The following is an 11291-nucleotide window of genomic DNA, read 5'->3' as shown; positions in this document are numbered from 1 at the left end:
ACAGGCATGTGCCATAGCGCCGGGCCTAATCCACACACTCTTGCAGGAAGCCAGTCCCACCTCCTTCCCAGAGCTAAGCTGAGTTCCAGCTCCCTCCTCCACCTTCCCCCTCAAAGAGGCCTTCACATGTCCCACAGGGCCTGTGAGGTCAGAAATGTACTGATTTATGCTCAGACAGAAGCAGAACTATTGAAAAGCATATTTAAGGGAGAGCATCTTAATAAAGAAAGGCGACGTGGCATCCTAGAGCTTCAAGTAGATGTAGAATTATTTTAGGAAAAATAACTCCATGGTATTGTTCAAATCATATTATATAGGGTGAAATGACTCTATAATAAAGAAATAAACTGACATTTTATTTGGTACCTACTATGTGCCAAAACCTATAATGGACTTTCCCTCATATTTTATTTACTATACATTTGTTTTTATTTTTATTTATTTTTATAATTTTATTTCATCCTATAAAATTTTAAAAGTTATCTTGATTTTACAAAATAGAAGTTGAAACTTAAAGAGATTAAAAGAATAACTCACTTCGCTCAGCTAGTACATTGCAGAGTTGGGTTCAAATCTACGTCTCTATTTTCTCCTAGATTTAGGAGCTTTCAATGCCAACACTTTTCTCATGGATGGCATTTAGCTTCAGAAAGCCCCTGGTGTTGACGCTGACATTCCTTCCTGTGCTGGTGGGGAGTGTGGGGTATCTTTCTTCATCCCTACTTTTTCTTCCGGCCCTTGCCAGACCAAGGAAACAGGCCGAGCTGCCCACACTGGTCCTTGCCCACTGGGGGGTGGACAACCTGCCACACTGCCTCCCTACCACCTTGGACAAGGCGATTCCCACTGTCCAGGACCCAGAACCTCTCCAGAGTCCCATATTACCCTCAACTGCGCACAGCTGCTCTTCAGAGGCAAAGGTTGCAGAAGAGAAGGCTCTGGATTTGGGTCCCTAATAAAACTCCCCAGGACCCCTGCTCCAGCCTAACTCACCTGGAAGTTTGATCCAATTCCTCTTTATTCTCCCACCTGTCTGAGAAACTAGGAAAAGTGGGGAATTTTCAGGGCATCTAATAGTTCTGCTTCTTAATAAGAATATGATCCATTCAAGGGCAAGGAACCTTTAACTTCAGTGCTGAATTGTCATTACAATGCTCGAGTGCTTGAGAAGCAGGAAAGATAATACATGATGCTTTTAAGAAACCATTATTGGCACAACAGCCTCATATAAGCCCATAAAGTGCCAGTGGAGTTAGATGGCCCCTTCTCAGTCCCAGTGGTCATCCATTTGCCTATTTATGATTCAGAGACTGTCATTGCTGGCTCAGCCTCTCTTCCATACTGATCCTCTCCCACTTATGAAACTGCCCGTAAGAACTGCTCATGAAGGGCCGCCAACAGCCGATCAGGGCCAGGAAAATACCCTCCTTCCTCCCTCTCTTCATTACTCAGCTTCTCCAGAAAGAAAGGGTTAAATCAGGACCACCTCAGACCCATAAGGCTTGGGTCTCACCACAGGAACCTGCCCTTTTCAAGTTGAAGTCATTACCTGCTCCACACCTCTCTGGCCAGGCAAAGGGTCAAAGGATCTAAAGGGTAAAGCATGAAACTATTACAAAGATAGGAAAAGACCAACACAGTGGGGTGGGTTTCATTGTGTCCTCTCCAAAAGATATATTCAAATCCTAAACTCCCAGAATGTATGAATGTGACCTAAACTGGAAATAGGGGGTTTGCTGATATGATCAAGCTAAAATGAGATACTGAATTATATTGTGACCTGAATCCAGTGACTGGTATCCTTATACAAAGGGGGGAATTTGGAAATACACAGACAAGCATGGAAGAAAGGTAGGCATGTGAAGACAGACAGACACTGGGGTAATGGAATCAAGGAATGCCAGCAACCACCAGAAGCCAGAAAGAGGCAGGGAAGGATTCTTTCCTTGGTTTCTTCCTTAGAGTCTTCAGAGGAAGCATGGCCCTGTCAACACCTTATAGCCTCCAGGACTACAAGAGAATAAATTTCTGATGTTTCAAGCCACACCGTCTGTAGCAATTTGTTATGGCAGCCCTAGGAAACTAATATATACACCACAGGAGTAAAATGCAAAAGGATATATAAAAAAAGCAAAATATGAGAAAAGAAATGCAAATAACAATAAAAAATGTAAACAATGCTAAGTCTCAGCGGTAACATAAGAAATGTGACTTAAAACAATGGTGTGCCCTTTCTACTTTTCAGATGCAAAGATTAAAAAGAATTATAATGCCTGGTGTTGGCAAGGGGGTGGGAAATATGCCGCTACTGGGAATAAGCGGGAACAAATCTTCTGGAGAGTAATATGGTAATATGCATCAGAAGCTATAAAAATCATCTTACTCATGGAAATAATTAGGTAAGTGTGTGAAGATCTATGCATAATACCATTTTCATCAAAGCTTTGTTTGTAATGGCAAAATAAAAAAGGAAAGAAATTTAAAGTTCAAACAGTAGGGAATTGTCAAATAATTTATGTTGTGTTCACACAATAAAATTATTATGAAGCCATTAAAAATGATGATGTCAATCCATATTTATCGACAAGGAGAGATGTTCAAATATATTGCCAAGTGAGAAAAATAAAGAATAGTCTAATATAACCTTCTGTGTGTGTGTGTGTGTGTGTGTGTGTGTGTCGAGAGAGAGCAAAAGCTAGGATATTTGCCATATTACTGGCTGCTAACGTCGTGAATTATTTGTTTGTTTTCTGATATTCCAATCTTTCTAAAATGAAAATCAATACTCTAAAAAATAAATGTGTTTTAAAGAAATGAGATGGATTTGAGCACTCGTGCTGCTGAGCCACATTCTGAGGGATGTTGTCAGGGGAGACGGCCCTGGGGGGAGCCTTCCCAGGCACACAGGGTGTTCAGCCAAGGCCAATAGCGCAGAATGGGCAAGAACAAAATGGTCCCTGCTCTTGTTGCTTAGCTCACCTTCTCTCTGCTTTGAAGCCTGGAACACACCCACCCAGATCGCCTTTACCACCTCCTCATCCACCAGTTCTTCTTTCAGCTTCCATTTGGGGTTTTTCCATTCCTTTTGACCACTTCACCCTAACTAATAACTGAATCAGTGCCTCCATCCTCCTTTCAAAGTTGAGCCCCACAGTCCCCATCTCAGCCTGAGCCCCATGCAGACAGAGGCAACTGGTCTACCTGCACTTCCAGTGCCCAGCCCTGTGCCTGACCCACCTGCTTCTTGGACCCAATTCAATCATGAAGTTTATAAAACGGAAAGGGATTTGGCAATCAATAACAATCAACCTCCTCGTTTCACACGTAATGGAATGAAAGGCTCAGAAAACTGAAGACTTGTTAGTGGGCAAATCATATGAGAGGCCAAAACTGACTCCAGGACACTGATTCTCCTACCATATCACACTGACTCTGGGTAAAAGCAACAGGTCCCAAGTCCCGGGCCACAGGGTCCCTCCACAGGCCAGGTGGACACTGCATGGTTCAGAGAGTCTTCAGGGAGTCTGGTCCCATCACAGGTTTCTCCAACAATCTTCCTTCCTCTCTCAGGCACTTTCAAGGGGAACAAGCTTCCAGATGAGCTGCCTCCTTGAAGCCCCTTCTGGAGGGGCTGCCCTTCACCAGTCCTTCTTCCCTGGCCCACCTTATTCAGTCCCTGCCCGATGTCCTCATGCCTCTGACCACATGTCTCAGCACCCTTCCACTACCCTCCATCTCTGCCTTCACCCCAAGTCAACTCCAGGGCCCAGCTTCCTGTGTTCTATGGACCCTCACACATGGATTATGCCCCCAGTGTCCCTTCAGGCCTCTCTGTCCCTTTTCCAAACCATGTTTAACCTAAATTTCCTCACCCAGGCCTGGTGAGCCTCAGCCTTCCTGCCAGAGGACAGCTCCTGGGGCTTCTGCATTAGCACAAACACCAGTGCTCCAGACCCCCTTGCTAAGGGCTATTCTTGCCACAGGTGGAGAACCCCCTCTCACCTTCTGCCCTTCCCTCATTGTGGAAAGGTAAACTGGCCGCCCCTGATCTCCCCCAGAGGAGGGCCTGCCTCACTTCCCCACAGAGCCCTAGTAGGAGCGAGGGCTCACTTTCACCCACCAAGAGATGAGCACTTTGTTCCCCAGAGAGCTCCCCAGGATGCTTAGGGGGCGACAGGCACTGTTACACTTACTCTCACTCAGACTGACCCCTGCTGCTACCCATGGGAGAGAAAAGTGGTCGGGGTAGAACTCAAGAGCAGGACCCACAGCCAAAGGTGAGTAGATGAACGAGGACTTTGCTTTTTCCCTCTGTGCTTTCGCAGACACCAAGTTCCTGGGGGCCCTTGTGAGGTGGTGAGGGGGAGGCCCAGCTGGCAAGGCCGAGAGCCCTCTCCTCAGCTCAGGCAGAGGAGCTCCACTTAGCTCATTACGCTTTTTGAAGATCTTCACATTATATTTGAAAAAATGGACACCATTGTTAAAATCAAGGTTTAAAAATAACTGAACTAGGGTACTGGAGGAGAACTGAGTCTCCAGACTAAGGTAAGGATTCCACCATCATGATTGGAACATGCATTTATTCATTCATTCAACAAACACCCTGAGTCGCCACTATCACCTGACCCAAAGCAGAGGCAGAAACACCTGACACCTCTATAAGATGGGTGCTGAGGATTGGGAACCTGACTTGGTCTCTGCTCCAGTTATCTAATGAGCCACCCCAAATACAGGGCTGAAACCAATAGCAAGCGTGTATTTGCTCAAGAGTGTGCAACGGGAGCAGGGGTCAGTGAGACAGCTGGTCTCCGCTTGCTCATGTGTCTGGAAGCTGATGCTGGCTGCTATCTGGGATCTCAGCTGGAGCTGTCAGCTGAAACACCTAAACACGGCTGCCCAAGTGCCCGCTCCCTTCCCTGCAGTGTGGTGGCTGGGTTCATGGTGCAGGTTCCAAGAAGGAGGAAGCAGTGGCTGCCAGTCTCTTAAGGCCCAGAGCTGGATGCTGGCTCATTGATGCTTTCCCTATGGTCTCTTGAAGTTGTCACAGATTGCAAAATCAAGGAGAGGAGATGCAGCCTCCACCTCTTGGTGTGAGGGGCGTTAAAGACCTGTGAGGACATGTCTTAAAAGCACCATAGCCTGCAAGATGCTATGGGGGAAAGAACAGGGAGGTAAAGTTGGCTAACCTTCAGCCCCCTTCCAGAAAATTCAATGGTTCAAAGTGTGGGTTATAGTAATGCTCTCTCTGGACCCTTGCACTGCCCTAGGAAGTAGCATACAACTTGTTTACACCCTCTGTTTACAGCAGCTCATCATGGATTGATGACTACTCTGCCTAGTTCCCAGAAAGCAGTTTCTATTTCTTCATCCTTTCCTGAACTGCTTTGACTTCTAAGCCCCCTCACCAAGTCAGTCAGCACCCCTGGGAGATGCCTGTGCTTTTCAATGTTCCCTGGAAGCTGCCACCCTTGCACCCAAGCTCTTGTCACTGATGAACACCAGACACCCCTGAGCATCATCTCCTTTGCTATGTCTACTCCATCAGCAGATCTGGGCTTGGGTCTGCAGCAGTCTCTGGGTTCTTGACAAACACTAAGTGTGCAGGGGCCGAAAGCTTTCTCCCCTGTGATGCTCTTAAGCTCCAGCCCCTCGTTCATAACAAATTCAATTCTGCTGTTATCAAGAGCATAACCTACGTTCAGGCAGCTGATAGTTAAGGACCAAAAAGTGGGACTTCATGTTACCTTCCAAAAAAAAAAAAAAGTCACAATCCACCACATTACAATTTTTCTCTCTCAGAGGCCCGTCAGCTAAAGGCTCCTGTTGCCAGAGGTCTGGAAGCAGCACAGGGAGTGAAATATCACCTGCACCAAGTTTCAAGTATGCAACAAGACTATGAAATAATCTTGAGATATGCCAATATCCAATTTCCTTTCTCCTCCTAAACCAGTCATCCTGCTCCCTCCCAAGAAAGAGAGGGGCACATCCAAGAACAGACCTGGCTCCCGAACTGACAGGTGGTAACACGGGGCTAGATTTATTGAGAAATCCCTAATTAAGCTCCTGAGTAAACTAGTCACCAAGGTGTTTAATTGGCAGCATGTGACTATTAGGAGCTAATTAAGTTGTTCCCTCGTACTTTAATTAATGTTTGTCATTTGGCCACTGTATGGCTGGTGCAAGGGTAAAGGAAACAGAACGGACCTGCTGGTCAGGCCCTAGACGAGTGACTAGCTGTTCCCAGCACCGGGTGAGCTGAGCAGATGGGGCAGTGTGGGGACTGGGCTGCTCAGTCCTCCATCCAAGCCCCAGAAGTTGCTTTGAGGACCTCAGTGAAAATTTGTTAAGGTTCTACTCTATACCAACCAGGGAGATCAAGAGGGTAGCAGAGAGAATCTGATTTAGACTAGATTCAAATCCCATCTCTGCCTCTTACTGGTCTTTCTGAAGTCAGATTTATTTATTTATTTGGCACTGGGGATTGAACTCAAGGATGCTTTACCACTGAGCTACATCCCCAGCCCTTTTTATGCTTTATTTTGAGAAAGGGTCTTGCTAAGTTGCTGAGGCTGGCCTGGAATTTGCTATCCTCCTGCCTCAGTCTTCTGAATGTCTGGGATTACAGGCATGTGACACGGTGCCCAGTCTGAAATCACTTTTATTTTATTTCATTTCAATTTTTTTTTTCCTGTAGAATGAAAACAGGTAACACTTCCTGCAGCTCTTATTTTAAAATAGAAATCAGATATGGGGGCTCCGGATGCTGAGGCAGGAGAATCGCTAGTTCAAAGCCAGCCTCAGCAATGGTGAGGCACTAAGCAACTCAGTGAGACTCTGTCTCTAAATAAAATACAAAAGAGGTCTGGGGATGTGGCTCAGAGGTTGAGTGCCCCTGAGTTCAATCCCTAGTGCTCACCCACCCCTGATTCTGTATTCCAGACCCTTCAATGACTTACTGTCTCAGAGCAAGAAGTAGAAATTCTCACAGGAATAAAAAAGCTGTTCAAAATCTCTCCAGCTCTCCTTCCCCTTGCCTCTCCACCTTCTCCTGCTACTTCCTTTTCTCTCTCCTCACTCCAACCGTACTGCTCCTCTTGTTGTTCCTTGGACATACCAAGCTCTCTCCAGCCTCAGGGCCTTTTACACTGGCTGTTTTCCTTGCCCATAGTGTTTTGCTCCCCAGCTATCCACACGGCTCACACCTTCAATCTTTGCTCAAGTCATCTTCTCACAGAGGCCTCTTCTGACCTCCCAACTTCAAATTCCAGCACTTTCCCTCTCAAAAGAGATAGCAAATAGGGTCTCCTATCACTGCTTTTTCTCCTTAGCATTTATTCATACCTAAATACAATATACTTGAACATAGCGTGTTTATTCATTGTTTTAGAATGTCTATCCCACCCTCTACAGAAAGTAAACTCAATGATGGCAGCAAATGCTCTGTTAGTATCGAACAGCGCCTGGTCCACCAGTAGGCACTTGGTAAATGTGTGTTGAATAAACAAATGGGTGTGAGATGAGTCAAAAGGTGCAAAGGACAGAGTACTAGAAATCCTGGGGTGTCACAGGAACCAGACACGTACTGGGAAGACGCTCAGCAAGGCAAACTTCTGCAGAAGAGTGCGCTACCCAACAAAGTGTGGCAAGCAAGTGCACTTAGGCGGCAGGGAGCCTGCTTTTATCCCTAAGGCGTTGCTACCCCTTGCACTGATGGGAGGAGCCCTGGGTTACAGTCTACGCGATTGGCTATTTTTAATATTGGGGGCGGGCAAAGGGAAGGGCTAACCAAGTTGGGAATGGCTACATTTTAACCCTATGGTTTTGTAACTTAACATGGTTCCACCTAATCACACGCTGTGAAATTTAAGTTTTAGGTTGCAGTAAGCACGCTTTTGTTACATATTGGAAACTCAGACTTCAGGTTTGACTTTGACCGACAAGAGAACATTAACTTACGATAGCTCGGAGCCCGGTGCACACTGGGACCTGTTAATACTCATTTCCTTCTACCTCCCCTCCTCTTCTCAAGCTCTGCGATAACAACGGATCTCTCAGCCGTGAAGGACTTGGACTCAACCGTGGACACACCTCACACCGTCACTTGCAGTACTAACAGCCTTCCACTCCCAGGAAGCAGGAGCAGAGAGATGACAGACAAGAGCCTCCTTGTGGTGAGACTGAGTTGTTGCAATCAGTATCTAAGGATTTATTGCACATCTATTTTTTTTTTTTTTTAGGATGTTAAAAATCTATTTTATTCATTTTTCAACATAGAATAAATTATTAACAACTGTGGTCCATGTACAGTACAATTGATCACTAAAATTTATCTCTACTTTTTTTTAATTGCTTTTATTTTTTAAATACATGACAGCGGAATGCATCACAATTTTTATTACATATAGAACACAATTTTTCATCTCTGTATATAAAAAATGTTCACACCAATTCATGTCTTCATACATGTACTTTGAATAATGATGTCCATCACATTCCTCCATCATTGCTAACCCCCTGCCCCCTCCCTTCCCCTCCCACCCCTCTGCCCTACCTAGAGTTCCTCTAATCCTCCCATGCTCCCTCTCCCTACCCCACAATGAGTCAGTCATCTTATATCAGAGAAAACATTCGCCATTTGTTTTTTTGGCACACCTTTGATAGGGTTTGGAAGTTGTCTACCCTGCAAAGGTTGCCCTGCTGGAAGCTTCGTGTCCAGTGTAGTGGTACTGAGATGGCAGAACCTTTAAGAGGTGAGGCCCACTGGGAGGCGATCAGGTCATAGGGGCTCCACCCTCATGAATTAATACTGGTCTCATGGAGTGGGTTGGGTCTCACAAGATGATAGTTCTCATGAGAGTGGGTTGGTATAAAGTGAGGCCACTACATAGTTAGCCCCTTCTATACACTGTTCACTTTTTCTTCTCTATATTGTGATGCCACCAAGAAATCTTTGCCAGAATGCTGGTGTCATGTTGTTAGGACCCTCCAGTCACCAGAACCATGAGCCAAATAAACCTCTTTACTTTGTAAGTTACCCAGTCTCAAGTATTTTGTTACAGCAATACAAAACAGACTAAGATGCCTGATATATTACAAATACTATGTCATGTGCTATGGAAATCCAGACAAGAATGACACATACTGCCAGCCAATAAGGAACTTAGAATTAAGGCCCAGGACACTTTTCTGTAAAGGTCTAGATAGTACTTTGGCTTTACCAATCACCTCGTCTCTGTCGCAACTATGCACCTCTACTATTACAGCGCTCAAGCAGCCATAAAGAGTATGCAAATGAATGTCTGTGGCTATATGCCACCAAAAGTTTATCTGTGAATTCTGAAATTAGTATTTCATATCATTTTTATATGTCATGAAACAGTCCTCTTTTGATTTTTCTCAATCATTTAAAAATGTGAAAATTATTCTTAACCCCCAGGCCATACAATCACAGGCAATGGGCAAATCTAACTTGTGCACCATAGTTGACTAACTCCTGGAATAGAAAAGGGGGAAGAAAAGAATAAAACTCTGCAGCTTATAACTAAGGCTTAAGTCATGGTTCTACAGACTCAATCTCATCAATGTTCATGGAGGAGGGTGGTTAGTGAAGAGGGAGGGAAGAGATCCGTGCCAAGTGCTGAGACCTGGCAGGGAACAGGCAGGCTGAGTGGAGGAGGGGAGCCCCCTCCCCCAATACGGACAATGCTGCAATCACTGTAGCAATAGAAATAACAATAACTGGGACCTACTGAGTGCATGTGATGTGGCAGGCTCAGCTCTTGGCACTTGAATTAGCATCCTCTAGTTTAATCCCCATAGCAACTCTACTGGGATGTAGTTTCACCACTCTTTTAAAATAAGACCTGTGATGGACATCATTATCCAAAGTACACGTATGAAGACATGAATCGGTGTGAACATACTTTATATACCAACAGAGATATGAAAAAATGGTGCCCTATATGTGTAATAAGTCGTGTAATGCATTCCACTGTCGTGTATTTAAAAAATAAAATCAATTAAAAAATAAAATAAAATAAGACCAGGGTGCAAAGGGTTGCTGAATTGCCTGATAAGCCCAGTCAGCAGCTGAGTCAGGATCAGCCTAGGTTGTCTGCCTCTGGAGCCCACCCGCCTCCTACTCTTCCTCCTCCAGGAGCCCCTTTGATCTAGATCTCCTCCCATTTCCTGTGATCAGATGCTGCTTGTCCCTGGTGTGCCTGCATTCATGTAAATAACCATTTTCTAAATACACTCAATGAAAAATCAATTACATAGCAAAGTGGCTGAGGTTTGGATAAACAACCTAATTGTTCCCTCTGGGGCTGCTGGCTGAGCAATCCCAGTTGAGAGAAGAAAGAGTTAGTGTTTATTAAGAGCCCCGCCTCAGGCTCTGATGGTGCTTCCTCCTCGACCCTTATGGGTCTCAGTCCCTGCAGCCAAGCCCCCCACAGGACCACGGGGAAGCTGCCATTCTTACACCACCTATGACTAAGTGAGAATAGCAGACCTCTCAACCAGGCAGCCTGGAGACTTTGCCCCCCAGGGTTATGTTCCCCATGCCCTGCTCTGAACACTACTGCTTTGCTCTGATGGAGTTGCCCATAATTCCTCTAGAAAGGCCACCCCGCCTGCACCTCATACTTAAAATTTCCCAATTAGATTTTTTTTTTTTCTCTTTTGAAGCAGGACATTGTCTCTGGTTGATAAGCAAAGACCCCAAGGAGGCCATTCCAATAAACCTTGTCAATCATTAACACCTCCTGTGAATTCGTTTTTGGAACTTTTCAACAAGACAATTAAAATTGAACAAATGACTAGAGAAGATGTAGGTTCCAGGGTTTAGGGCACAGTCAGGGAAGGCTGAAGATCAGAGAAGTGGCCTTCAGCAAGAGAAGCCCTGAAAAGAAGCTGTGGTATTTCCAAAGGCCTGAGTGGGATGGGGGGGGGGGTGGCTTGTCCTCCTCCACTCTCCACCTCACTCCTTATCTGGGATCTTTTGTAGTGAGCCCAGTATGGTGGGTGGCAGGTGACGCTTGAAGAAATAAGATACAATCTCAAACCTGAGGTTCACGAATAATTACAACAGCACGCGTTACATCCTGTGGGAACATGTGAGCATTGGCCAGCTCAGGAATACAGTGTTCCACAGTCTGACCATGTAACCATAGAAGTCATGGGATACCAGAAAGAGCTCTAAGCAGGGAGTCAAGAGACAAAGGTTCTCATCCTGATTCTGCTGTACATTTGCCATATTTCCTTGCGTGGGTGTGTTCCCCTCTCTGGGCCTT

Source organism: Marmota marmota, unplaced genomic scaffold, assembly GCF_001458135.2.
Source record: "Marmota marmota marmota unplaced genomic scaffold, marMar, whole genome shotgun sequence".
Lineage (NCBI taxonomy): Eukaryota > Metazoa > Chordata > Mammalia > Rodentia > Sciuridae > Marmota > Marmota marmota.
The sequence above is the reverse complement of the archived record's forward strand: the minus strand, read 5'-3'. Positions refer to the sequence as shown.